The sequence below is a fragment of the Rattus norvegicus genome, chromosome 5 (genome assembly GCF_036323735.1).
Source record: "Rattus norvegicus strain BN/NHsdMcwi chromosome 5, GRCr8, whole genome shotgun sequence".
NCBI lineage: Eukaryota > Metazoa > Chordata > Mammalia > Rodentia > Muridae > Rattus > Rattus norvegicus.
In genome coordinates this window covers 14935045-14948647 of record NC_086023.1, presented here as the reverse complement: position 1 = coordinate 14948647, position 13603 = coordinate 14935045, and the positions used below count along the sequence as shown (strand labels likewise).

The window sequence follows — 13603 nt, the reverse complement described above, 5'->3', positions numbered from 1 at the left end:
CCAACTCATAAAATGTAAAACAAAATTTTGTCAAGCATATTTTAATCAGTTTTAAGTGATACCCCTGATATGCTTTATTCTAGACAAATTCTTCTCGGTAGGTGAGTGACCCCATATGGCTAGACAAGAAATTTGCTTCTAAAATAGAATAGTGGAACTGGCACATAGTCAATATTCCAGTTGAGAATTGAGAAAATAAACAGGCCTTATGTTCCTGAACATCTAATAGCTAGTAGCTAAAATACCTCTAGATGTCAAGGACTGACAATAATATTGTTTTATTGTGATAGGATGGTAGTCCTGTCTTCCTGAACTCTAGAAGTCTAGTTGATCCAGATTTGCACATCTGCATATGGAGTGCCCCAAAATTATTTCCCTTTGTTTAACCCCCAATTTAGATGTATTTCAGTCAGGCTAAAAAATACTTTTACTTCTTTAAGAATTTCAGAACCCTTTTGTTTCCCTTGTAATTCACTGAAGTTTAACAAAACCAAAAGGTCAGTCTTCTGTAGATAATATGTGTCTCCACTCCTGACTTACTTCAAAAACTGTTGATCAGACCCTAGACTCACATGTGTAACTTCTTTATAAGGATATAATCAGAGGATGACTGCTTGTGGGAGAGGATGTGCCTAATCCTGTAGAAACCTGATACCCCAGGGAAGGGGAATGAGGGGTAGGGGCACCCTCTCACAGGGGAAGGGGAAAGGGATGGGTGAAGAACTCTGAGAGGAGGGACCTGCAGGGGTATGACATCTGCAATGGAAATAAATAAAATAATTTTTAAGAGGCTGTATTTTGTTGTTGTTGTTGTTGTTGTTGTTGTTGTTGTTGTTGTTTACAGATAATGATAACAAAAGCAAAAATAAATAATTTTTGTGCTCTCATCTCAACTCCTGAAGTGACAGGAGAAACAAATGTACCTAAGAATTTCTAAAAAGTGGCTTTTAACTATTTTATCCAAGTTAGATAGCCCTTTATTGATACAAAATATACTTCTTGCTTAAAGTAGGTAAAGAATGATTTATTATGAGACAAATATGAGTGACCATGGCCAGAGGGACATAGATTCTGGGACATAGACCCTGAATTACACATTCCACTGTGTGGGGAAAAATCACCAGATCTTTTATTTTCACAAAATCTTGTCACAGATGAATATATTTTATCAAGTAAACTGTTGGGGATGTTAGGTTAAGCTACATAAAAGTAGTTTTCAGATGCTATCAGATGACATTCTTGGCTTTTGGGTTTGTGGGTGCTGCTAGTCTATTATATAAACACATCACAAAGGTTTTATCTAAAAGCATTAAGGATTTGGGGAACAGACACAAAATGGGCAACAAAGGCTTTTAAATGGACTAAAGCTTGTGAGGTAGAAGAGGTTGAAAAGGGAGATTACAGAGATATCAAGATATAAAAAAATCGTCAATGGCTGAAGAAAACTGCAACTATCTACCCCATTCATAGGACACTACATGTAACAAAACAAAACATGCACACACACACACACACACACACACACACACACACACACACACACACACACGGATGCATGTTCACAAAATACTCCATAATATATAACTGGCCCTGACCAAGGAAAAAGATCCTAAGAACTTTTGGAGGTTCATTTTTCTCCACCTCTGGCTCATTTCCTAGCTTAGAAGTATTTCTCTTTGTCATTAAATACCTCTCCTTGACTGTTACTATCCACATGTCTCTGTCCAAACTGTTGTTCAAAGACACAGAACCTGGTAGTCACGCCATGGGCCTTCCACACACTACTGGTGTGATATTATTTTGTATCTCACTGGTAGTACATTTCATCTACACGATCATGAAATTTCTAGTCAGTCAGCATGCAGAAACATCAGCACAGATACAAGCTTTGGGTCATCAATATCTATTTTTATATTCCCATTGATGTTTTCATTGAAAGATGGGCCTATAAGAAACATCAACTATTGTAATAAGTATATTTTGCAAACATCTCTATAAATTGCTTATGGTTTTTCCAGGCATTATCAGACATGCTTTGCAGTTGTGATCACTTGGGCCACAGATTCAGCCTTATATTCATAAAATCATAGGGAAAAAAACTGACAAGTTGGAAAATAGACACCTGTTTTCCAGCTACCTGTGCTGTCAGGAAAGCAAGTCCTGAAACAATTGCCCACCCGTGTGTGTGTGTGTGTGTGTGTGTGTGTGTGTGTGTGTGTGCAGGTGCGTGCGTGCGTGCATGTGTGTGTGTGTTTGCCTGTGGTGTGTGTGTGTGTGTGGTGTGTGTGTGCATGTGCGTGCGTGCGTGCATGTGTGTGTGTGTGTTTGCCTGTGGTGTGTGTGTGTGTGTGTGTGTATGTGTGTGGTGTGTGTGTGTGTGGTGTGTGTGTGTGTATGTGTGTGTGCATGTGCGTGCATGCGTGCATGTGTGTGTGTGTGGTGTGTGTGTGTGTGGTGTGTGTGTGTATGTGTGCGTGTGTGTGTGTGTGGTGTGTGTGTGTGTGTGTATGTGTGTGGTGTGTGTGTGTGGTGTGTGTGTGTGGTATGTGTGTGTGCATGTGCGTGCATGCGTGCATGTGTGTGTGTGTGGTGTGTGTGTGTGGTGTGTGTGTGTATGTGTGCGTGTGTGTGTGTGTGGTGTGTGTGTGTATGTGCGTGTGTGTGTGTGTGGTGTGTGTGTGTGTGGTGTGTGTGTGTGTGGTGTGTGTGTGTGTATGTGTGTGGTGTGTGTGTGTGTGGTGTGTGTGTGTGTATGTGTGTGCATGTGCGTGCATGCGTGCATGTGTGTGTGTGTGGTGTGTGTGTGTGTGTGGTGTGTGTGTATGTGTGCGTGTGTGTGTGTGTGGTGTGTGTGTGTGTGTATGTGTGTGGTGTGTGTGTGTGTGTGGTGTGTGTGTGTGGTATGTGTGTGTGCATGTGCGTGCATGCGTGCATGTGTGTGTGTGTGGTGTGTGTGTGTGTGCATGTGCGTGCGTGCGTGCATGTGTGTGTGTGTTTGCCTGTGGTGTGTGTGTGTGTGTGTGTGTGGTGTGTGTGTATGTGTGTGTGTGTGTGTGTGTGTGTGTGTAGTATGAGCAGCAGAGATCGAAGCTACAGGAGTAAAGACTTACAGGAAGAAATGTTGTTCTTACCCCCACTTTGCATGGAGAATCCGGCACACATCAAAAAGAAATCTAGTGGATTATACACTAATCTAGACATGGAGCAAATAGTAGAGCAAGGATAAATGACAGGCAAGACCATACCAGCTGTTCATAGAAGTACCATGAAGAGAAGGGACAGAAAAAGTGCACCAGTGGGCTTAGCAAATCAAAGAAAGGTTTTTCTATTCAGTGAAACTAGATATTTCTGTATTAGAAAGAAAAACAAAAACAAGACAGATAAACTAAATACTATGCCTAATTGCGCGCTTGGAGAGACACACATGTACCTGCCGTGGTAGGCGTGAAGATATTTCAGAGTGATGGTGGTGCCCCTCTTGGCTGCATATCTAACTATTACAACAATGCGACAAAAGGAGGTGGAATTTTTCTCTCTGAAATTTCATGCTGGGAAGGGGGAAAGTTTAGAGCTCAGTGACAGTTGGATGGAAACTTTATCTACTGAAAAGAGATTTCATAATTCTGACATCTTTTCAGATTACCTTTCAGGAAACAGTAGAGCTTCCACAATGACAGATCAATGATGGGCTGCATTACACTGATGGGACTGCTTAACTCTGCACACCTTTCGTCTTCTATTTAATTGCAAAATTCATGCCAGCACCACAAAGATGGATAGTTCGAGGGAGACACTTGAACTCTATGTTCTTTTATCCAACATGGCAAAAATCTCAAATCACTCTCCCTGTTCAGCTTTCACTATCAGCTTCAGTTTAATTGGCCTGAAGAGAGCAGATGATTGAGCCTGGCTTATCAGGGAAGCCAGAGTTTGATTCTAACAAATCCAGCAATAAAACAGTATCATATTAAAACATTTGTTTTAGATATACATAGTTAGCAGTGTTAAATTTTGTGCATTATTTTTATATAAACATGCTCTCACAAGTTGATATTGTGTGGATAATAACTGAAGAGATTGAATTAATTTCATTGGCATCCTGGAAACCCTCGTGTTAAATATTTCTCAGTTTACCATATCCCCAGTTATCTCTGGCCTCTGGTCCTCAGTAAATCAGTAAAAAGGGCCAGATTAATAATAAGAAGTAGAAAGGGGAGATTTATATTGTTATGGGAGAAAAAAATTGATCTGTAGCATTGTGACTGAAATAATTCCACAGTGTCTGTGACTTTTCTGGCATAAATAAATATATTCTAAAGAAATACTTGTGTCTCCCAATCTATCTATTGAAACAATGAACCACAAAGAAATGGCAACTTCCTCAGGAATCCCATGCCAGGAAAAGAAAAGGGCACCAGACAGAGGATCACCTTGGCTCCCAGAAAAAGACTTCAAACCATTTTAATAACAGACTATATCACCTTATAGGAGGAAAGTTAAGCCCAGATAACAGTGGATCAATGGTGGGTGTGATTGAGCTTTGTCTGGTTAGATGTTTAAATCCTTGGTCCTTACAGTTGAAAATTTGATCTCGCTTTAGGACCCCAAAATGAACTTGAGGTACTTGTTGGATCTCTTTGCTCTTTAGTCCAATGCAGCCATATTATTTAAATCTCCATTTCCACTTCCCACTATTAATTTCACACATTCTATTGATTAACTGAGGACCAGTGGTCAAATATGACTGAGGGCATTGGTAGTGACCTCAAGTTCAATAATAGCAATGTTCCAATAGCCTGAGTGATTAAATAGAACTCAGAGAGGATGCTATGTCATGATTGCCACTTTCAAGCCAGTGTAAGTCACTCCCCTCATATCAAGGTTATTTCCAGCTCTAAAGGTAGGCCTACCTTTGTATATGTTATTGAAACCCAATTTCTAAGTATTCTCTACATATTACATACAACATTTTTCTCCCAAAAATGACACTTGAAGGAAGGCATGAATAAAACTGTCTAGAAGTGGTGACAAATGAAAGAAACAGGTAAATTGTACATCATAAAATAGTGTGCTCTAATGTCTAGTTCATCAGCGGCTATGTATTGTAATAGTTTGTAAAATGAACAAGTTTAAATATCATTTATTAACTAATAGAATATAATGAGCACATTCAGGGAGTGCAGGAAAGACTCAGGGAAAGGGGCAGTGAGCATTAGTAAGAGCCAGCCTTTCAGGAACAGAGCTCACTTCCCTGGTGGTCGCCATGATTGATCGGGCAGTTTCAGGTACTATAGACATTGCAGAGAACCGACATTTCTCAGAGGGAACATAGGTATCAAATATAGCAAGTTATCACAGAATATATTACAAAGTGTCTGTGCTTCTGGAAAAACATAACTCAGAAACAGGAGACCAGAAGCTGTCCTAGTGGACAAAGGTCGCTTCTGAGCATCTGGACACTTTAATAATGACAACAGCACGTACCTTATGATGCTTTGTGCTAAACTCCCTGGATTCACTTGCAACAAATCTTCTGCTCAGGACTGGGTCTGCTGTGGTCTAGGCTTCACATCCCTGTTAAAGAGAAGAAGCAGCATGTCAAGTGTCAAGAGAAGCTGTGGTGGGAGGTGATGTGACAGACATCAGCTACTGCTAGATCACACCAAAACAATTGGATGGAATTTCTCTCTTTGCTGCTCACTGGGCCCATGGAAACCACAGTGCAAATTGTATCAAACCTGTGACTTTGATACAGAAATGTGCTTGTGTAGATGATGTATCTGGGGTCATGACTGAGCATTTCACATTTCTTTGAATCTACTAGTCCCTTAATCAAAGCTTTGAATTTTTTCTCACATGAAACCCCAAGATTTGGTCCTACACATTTTCTATGTAATTTGGCTTTTGTTGTGACAATATTATTAAATTTGCTTAACCATAATATCTAGGAACAAGGAGACAATTTCTAGATGCATCCCTGCTAACCTTCAAGGAGTAACTGTTGATCCAGATCTTGCCTTGAGCAACATCATGGTCTTGAAAGACCCCCGGAGCGGGGAGACCCTCACTCAAGTCTCAGGATAACGCAATCCCCCAAGAACTCACGAGAGACCGATCTTTATGCAATCAACAAGAGGTTTATTGATAGGGATGACAGAAACCAGTGCACTGGGGTTGAGACTCATATCCCACACAGTCTTGACCTCGAATGGCTGGGAGAAGGGGTATTTAAAGGGAAAACCATACTGAATCTCAAGGAAGAACCTCCTCTTTCTAATGATTGTTCTTTAAGATTTTAATCTAACTTTATGGTTAACCAGTTCCTGCTACTATGGTCAGCTGCTATTGTAGTCAGCTGCTGTTATGGTTAGCTGCTATTATGGTTAGCTAGTTTCTGGAACAAAGTGGCTGAACCAGCTGGTGCAATTACTCTCTCTGTGATCAGCTAGTTTCTGGAACAGGCAGTTCCAGGGCCCGCTTTTGGCTTCAACTTTTGTCTAGGGGGCAATTTTAAACTTTTTCCTTACAGTCTGATGTGACCAATGTCAAAGGTATGTGAGGTCTCTTAATACTGTGATGATTAAGGTCATCAGTAACTTGATTGTTAGTGAATCTGTAACTGACTGCATGCTGACACATGCCACAAAACTCAAGGTAAAATTTCTTGAGCTCTGACAGAAAGAGAAAGTTGTTCAGTGCAGATTACCACTAAGGGAAGAGAGCACATGAGTTGAGATTCAAGAAATGCCTTTTAAAAAAGAGTTCAATGAAAACAAATTACAAATTGTTAAAAAGAAGATTAAAGGGGGTTTAATAAAATGTAAGGTCTGGAAGGGTAGTTTCAGAAAATGATTGCATTCACACTAAGCTATGTAAACAAGCCCATTTGAAATCAGGTTCTGCATTGAAATAGAGAGACCTAGAACAACCATATGGGATTCAATTCTCTTCCCTCTAATCTTATTTTCTTAATGGCTTAAAGGTAAATTTAAAGTTAAATTAGGTTCAGAATGCAATTGTAAGTTAAATTGTGTGTAAAATAATAGTTTCATTTTTAAAGCAGTGGTATTAATTTGAATTTTTAAATAAACTGGTGAAAACCATGTATGTATAAAGAATGCTTTCAGCTCTTTGAAATGACTAACACTGATATATAACAGAAAAGAATCTCCTCTTGGATCCACCCCTGCCTCCCCACTACCCATCCAACTTCATGCTGTTGTTAGTGTTGTTGTTGCTGTTGTTGCTGTTGTTGTTGTTGTTGTTGTTGTTGTTGATGATAATGATGATGATGATGATGATGCTGGTGCTGCTGCTGCTGCTGCTGTGTTGTTTTGTATTTTAAGACATGGCTTCCCTGTATAGACCGGACTGTCCTAGAAGCTTGCACACCCCACCACCTCTATTTTAAGCTTCATGGATGCTTTGCCTGAATGTATTTTGGGCTACTATGTACATGCCTGGTGTCTGCAGATAACAGAAGAAAGTATTTGATCCCCTGAGATTGATTAGAGGTGATCTGTCATGTTATGTGGGTCTTTGTATTAGAGGCTTTCCACAGAGACCTTTGGCCAGGCCAGGTGCGAGGGTTCAGGCGAAAGGGAGAGAACTTGATCAGGAGGGGGAGTCACCTCCACTGCCTCCGCTGCCTCCTCTGCTGCAGCCGGTCCACCTTCATCGCTGCCAGTGCCGCTTCAGTTGCTCTAAGACTCCTCCAAGCAGGAGGCTGGCTAGCCAGCGAGGGATGCAGGGGAGCTTCTGGTGGTGATTTCGGGGGAGCAGATCTCTTCCCCAAGTGGCAGTGTTACAACTCTTATGACAGAAGCTCTCAGATGATGGAGTAGTTCTCACATATCTGGATAGGATTCTTATATACAGTTTTGGGGTGAGTCAGGTTCTGACAGAAGGTACTTCCTATGAGCTTGGTCTGAGAGCTTGGGAATACCTTACCTACATGTGGGAAGGTATGGTCCCTCTATGTGTCTGATGGCCATAAGCCTCTCTACGGGGGTGGGAGGGCTGCAGCTATGTAAGAGGGGCCTGGCTTCCTGGGAGTTAGGGAAACACCTACTGTCCCTTAGGGTCTCCGGGGTTTCAACCTTATCTCAACCGGGAACCAGGATACCTTGCACAGCCGACCACTCCACAATGTTAATCTAGGTCCCCAGGAAGAGCAGCAAGTGTTCTTCACAGTCAGACCATCACTCTAGTTATCATTTTATTTAAAAGCAAAAGTTAAAAAAAACAGACTAGGAATCTAGTTTGTGTTGTCCAACTGCCCCTCGGTGTGAGGAGTACCTGGAGTGTGATTAATGCTGTGCTGTTAATGAAAACTGAATCTGCCTTTCCCAGTAACTATCAAATGCCAATAGAACCTCAGCCGAATGTGAGACTTTAGGCCTACACCCCTTCCAGCATAGTGTGTATGCTGGGATTTTTGTCTAGCTTGAGCTAGAATCATAGTGATTGACCTATGTATAATTCTTTTTGTGTCTAAAAAATGCTGTGTTCTTGGGATCAGTTATTACCTCCATCTCTTACAATCTTCCTACATGTTCTTCCTTTAAGATATCTGAACCTGAAAGGAATGGGTATGAGGTAGATGCTCTTAGCTCATGATCTTGCCCACTTGGGGTGGGAGGTCTCTGTATTAATCAAGATCTACTGTAGGAAGCCTCTCCTTTTAAGACTGAGAAAAGCTCTAATTTACGGTTACAGCAGTAATTCATTAGGAGGCACTTTAATATTAAATATATTTATCACAGTAATATTGTTAGGTTCTCCATTAGGATTTAGTACATGTTCAGCCATACTTCTTGGCCTCTTTAACAATGCTAGGTAAAATTTTCATCTTAAATCCAGTCAGATATTTGTTGGTTGATTATATCCATATTATCCATGCTACTATTTTATCAGTAGGCATAGCTTACTGGACTGGTCATTGTAACTCCCAATTTATTTATGACCAGATGATGTTAATAATTACTTTCCTCTAGCAGCATGTATAACACTGTCCAGTACTGTGGATGGTAACTGGTAGAAATGAAGTTTCCAGTAATTTCCTACTTGATTTCTCTGTATTTATGAATTTATTATATACTATCTTCAACATAAATATCCTACAATTTCTGAAATATAGCTAGAACAATTGCCACAGTCAGAAATGTTTGAGGCTCTTTTGGAACTTATTGACCAACAACTTAGAAAGTAGTAACCCAGTCTTAGCAATGAGGCTTTCATTTTGTACTGTGTGATGTCCAGGTATTGTTCACCATTAAATGATAACTGCATTTAAACTATGTTTATATGTGTACTTATAGATATTTTAAGAAACTTCTATTATAATGTTTCCATACACCAAGAAAACAAATGATAAATTAAAAACTTGGACATGGCTATCCTATTGCTGAAGAAACCACTTCAGACATAGGGTCTAGAGGTCCATGAACTGAATCTGACATGAATGGCTCTTTCCGGAAAAACCACATTTATGAAGCCAGAAGGCATTGTGCAAGCTTCCAAAGAAGGGAACAAACACACAGCCCTACCTGGTTTTGATGCCTAAGAACCATAAGACTGATCAACATGGTAGAATAACCTGAGGATACAGGAGCGGCTTGCCTATCTTGGCAATAATTAGTAGCTATCTATCTGGACATAAGGCTTATTTAACAAGAAGTAAATCAGACTTGATACTGGAAATCTAGCCAACTGCCCAAAGCCACTGAAGCCATGGATCTAAAAGGAGAGCCTACAAAAGTGTGTTTATTAAATTAACATAATACCTAATCCCACAGGATAACTGTAGTCCCCACTCTTCACCAAGAAACTTCTCTTTGGAACAAACTCAGACCATTACAAAAAAACTGCAATCAATCATAATACAGAATGTGGACCCTAGGCTAAAAAATCATTGCAGAAGAATTGCAGAAAAATTGTAAAAGCCAGAGGATGGGGGAGTTTGCTGTGACACTGTATAATCCAGGAATGTTAGAATCTACATCTGTAAGGTCTCATCAATATGAATCACTAAATATGAACTGAATAAGTACAACAATAGACATAATAACCTAACATGGATGGGAAAAATCCAAGAGGCCTCAACCCTGCACAAAGAACTATAGGCATCTAAAGAAATCTGAAAACAACAAAATGGTCCATTTATGCAATAACCACAATTTTTACAATGATTCTGAGTACATACATAATTTTTCTCAATATGATTTTTAATACATATCTTATGTGTATGGGAAGGATCTTATAGTATGCTCTAAAATATAATAAAGAAATAATATAAAAGAATGCACAAATACCTCGAAATGGTTAGTGTCTGATGAAACCTCTTGGTTTTGAAGACTATACACAAAGATTTACCTTACTGCTCAGTTTTATGAAACTTTGCTTTGACTTGATAACCTTTTATTTATCCAATCTATTTATTTGTTGTAATTTATTGTTGGCTTCTGTATTATGTAAAATTGTTAAATTATAATTATTTTTTATCCTGAAATAATGAAATCTCTGCTGGCAAGGATGTGGAGAAGAGGAACACTCCTCCAATGTTGGTGAGATAGAAAGCTGGTAAAAACCATTCTGGAAATCAGTCTGGAGGTTCCTCAGAAAATTCAACATAGTACTACCTGAGAATCCAGCTATACCTCTCTTGGGCATATATCCAAATAATGTTCCAACATACAACAAGGGCACATGCTCTACTACGTTCATAGCAGCCTTATTTATAATAGCCAGAAGTTGGAAAGAACCCAGATGCCCTTCAACAGAGGAATGGATACAGAAATTGTGGTACATCTACACAATGGATATCAGCTATCAAAAACAATGACTTTGTGAAATTAATGGGCAAATGGATGGAACTGGAAAATATCATCCTGAGTGAGGTAACCCAATCACAGAAAAACACACATGGTATGCACTCATTGATAAGTGGATATTAGCCCAAAAGTTCAGAATACCCAAGATACAATTCACAGACCACATAAAGCTCAAGAAAATGAATAACCAAAATGTGGATGTTTCAGTTCTTCTTTTTTTTTTTTTTTTTTTTTTTTTTTTGAGCTGAGGACTGAACCCAGGGCCTTGTACTTGCTAGGGAAGAGCTCTGCCACTGAGCTAAATCCCCAACCCCTCAGTTCTTCTTAAAAGGAGAACAAAAATACTCACATGAGGAAATATGGAGACAAAGTGTGGAGCAGAGACTGAAGGAAAGGCCATTCAGTGACTGCTCTACCTGGGAATTCAACCCATACGAAGCCACCAAACCCAGACAATATTGCAGATGTCAAGAAGTGCATGCTGATAGAAGGAGCCTGATATAGCTTTCTCCTGGGAGTCTCTGCCAGAGCCTGACAAATACAGAGGCAGATGCTTGCAGCCAATCATTGAACTGAGAACAGGGTCACCAGTGGAGGGGTTAGGAAAAAGTCTAAAGGAGATGAAGGGATTTGCAACCCCATAAGAAGAACATCGACCACCCAGACCTCCCAGAGCTTCCAGGAACTAAACCACCATCCCAAGAGTACACAGGGATGAACCTATGACTCCAGCCGCATATGTAGCAGAGAATGACTTTGTTGGGCATCAATAGGAGGAGAGGCCCTTGGTCCTATCAATGCTTGATGCCCCAGTGTAGGGGAATGTCAGGGCGGGGAGGTGCGAAAGAGTGAGTGGGTGGGTGGAGGAACATAGAAGCAGGCAGAGATAGTAGTTTTCTGGAGGGGAAACCAGGAAAGAGGATAACATTTGGTATGTGTAAAAAAAAAATCCCGTAAAAGAAAAAAAATGTCCAAAAAAAAAAAACTGTGGTAAAATGTCATTTTAAAATCAACTGTTGTTCTGGTATATTGTAAGGCAGTTTTTAATTGTAGAAAGCCTAAATGTGTGTATGAGGCAGAGTTGGTGATTTACCCAATATCATTCATTGTCTTACTAGATATTTAAGCTCAGAGCCTAAAATCTAAATCTTACAATTTCAAAAGCATTATTGTTTACTTTGTTGCCTTATATGCATTTTAAAACTTTTCCTTTCTGTGAAAATTTATTTAGAGTGCACTGAAAGGGTTGACTCGTATCAGGCACCATAATAAAATTGATATGGACAGAATGAGAAAGTTCTGACCATCAGCGTGAATGCAGCTAATTCCTTTTTCCCTGTGCCTTGTCACTAAGACTCGAAAAGGAGAATAAACCCCAGGAATGTCACAACAGTGACTGCAACATCCACAGGAGGTTTGACTAGGAATTTCCAGCATTTTAAACCTACAGTGAGGTTCACACATAGAATAGTGGAGCCATGGTGGCACACATTTTTAATCTCAGCACTCAAGGAGGCAGAGACAAGTGGATCTCTGAGTTGGACGCCAGCCTTTCTTGGTTAATGTTAAGCTATTTAATCATAACATATTTAAAATCAAAGGAAAAAAACAGCAATTTTGAGGAGGAAGGTTCTATTACTTGATCTAAGAAATCTATATTTACTTTCAAATGATATTTAAGTACAAAGGCATTGGTTCATAGTGTGGAATTGGAGGAAGAGACACCAGTGAACTCTGCAGTATCTTCTCAGGAATGGTGAGTTAGAATTGTGACATCAGCAGTCACTGAAGAGGATCAGCAATCTCAATCCTGCAAGCAGAGCCTGATGATATTTGTCAATATAATTCACTCTTCATTCTCCTTCTGGGTATTCCTCTTTGCCTTATGTTATAGACACACAAAGTGATTTGTCATAGATATACAAGTGTGTATCCTTACAATAATGAATATCCTGGACGCTCTGAAGACCCCAGCATTGTCATTCACTGCTTTTATGTGTCTTCATTCCAAGACTGTCTACTCTGTCCATTGTCTACTACATAGAAAAATTCTAATTTAGTGATAAAATTGAGTATCTAGGAATAAAGATTTTGAGGCTTTGGTGTATCCACAACCACTGTGCCATGCCTTAATGCTTCTTAGAGAGCAGACAGTATATAGAGGAAGACAACACAATCTCAAAAGCTGATCTCATTAATGTGTACAGCATGCTCTAATTTTTCTTTGCTTTTGTTAGATTGATGCAAAAGAAATTGTGGTTTAAGGACAGGTTTGCTAGATTATTATAATTAGGGTCAAACCCATCATCTTTAATCAAAATGAAAATCATATAATCAATACATTTCTCAGTCAACAATACAAAACTATGTTTCCAGAAGTGTAAAAATCCAATTTTAGGATTGGAGTAACTCATGAGAAGCATCTTCTGCATCCCGCTGGTTGTCTTCAAGATGCTTAAAGAAGAGAAGTTTGTGTGTAAAAAGTCCAGTGAATGCAATGGTTGAAGCAAAACCTCATGTCACAATTTGTTCTGTTTTTGAAGTTTGGATTGTATGACTTTCATGGTGGAGAAGAATTGGGGACATTTTGCTGAGCATTTTATGGGTATAGGTCTTGAAGTTTATAGAGTATCTCATCAATTTTCTATGAGCAACTTCTAAGATGTGGCAGTGTAGAAGGGATTAAGAAAGCTCTAATTGATTTGACTAAGAACACACTAATAGTCATCATTACCATTCTTTTGATGTGAGACTGGCTCTAAAAAGTATTT

At 39.5% G+C, this 13603-nt stretch overlaps 1 protein-coding gene across 6 annotated transcripts in view; it reads right to left on the bottom strand.

Annotated features, from left to right (window-relative positions):
- The window catches only part of Sntg1 (syntrophin, gamma 1), an 814179-nt gene that overhangs the window by 634821 nt on the left and 165755 nt on the right, over nucleotides 1-13603 (bottom strand). For all 6 annotated transcript variants that reach the window (XM_063288183.1, XM_063288182.1, XM_063288181.1 and 3 more), the window contains exon 2: nucleotides 5485-5574. The gene's annotated coding sequence lies outside the window, so the exon portion shown is untranslated. The remainder of the gene's footprint in view (nucleotides 1-5484; nucleotides 5575-13603) is intronic.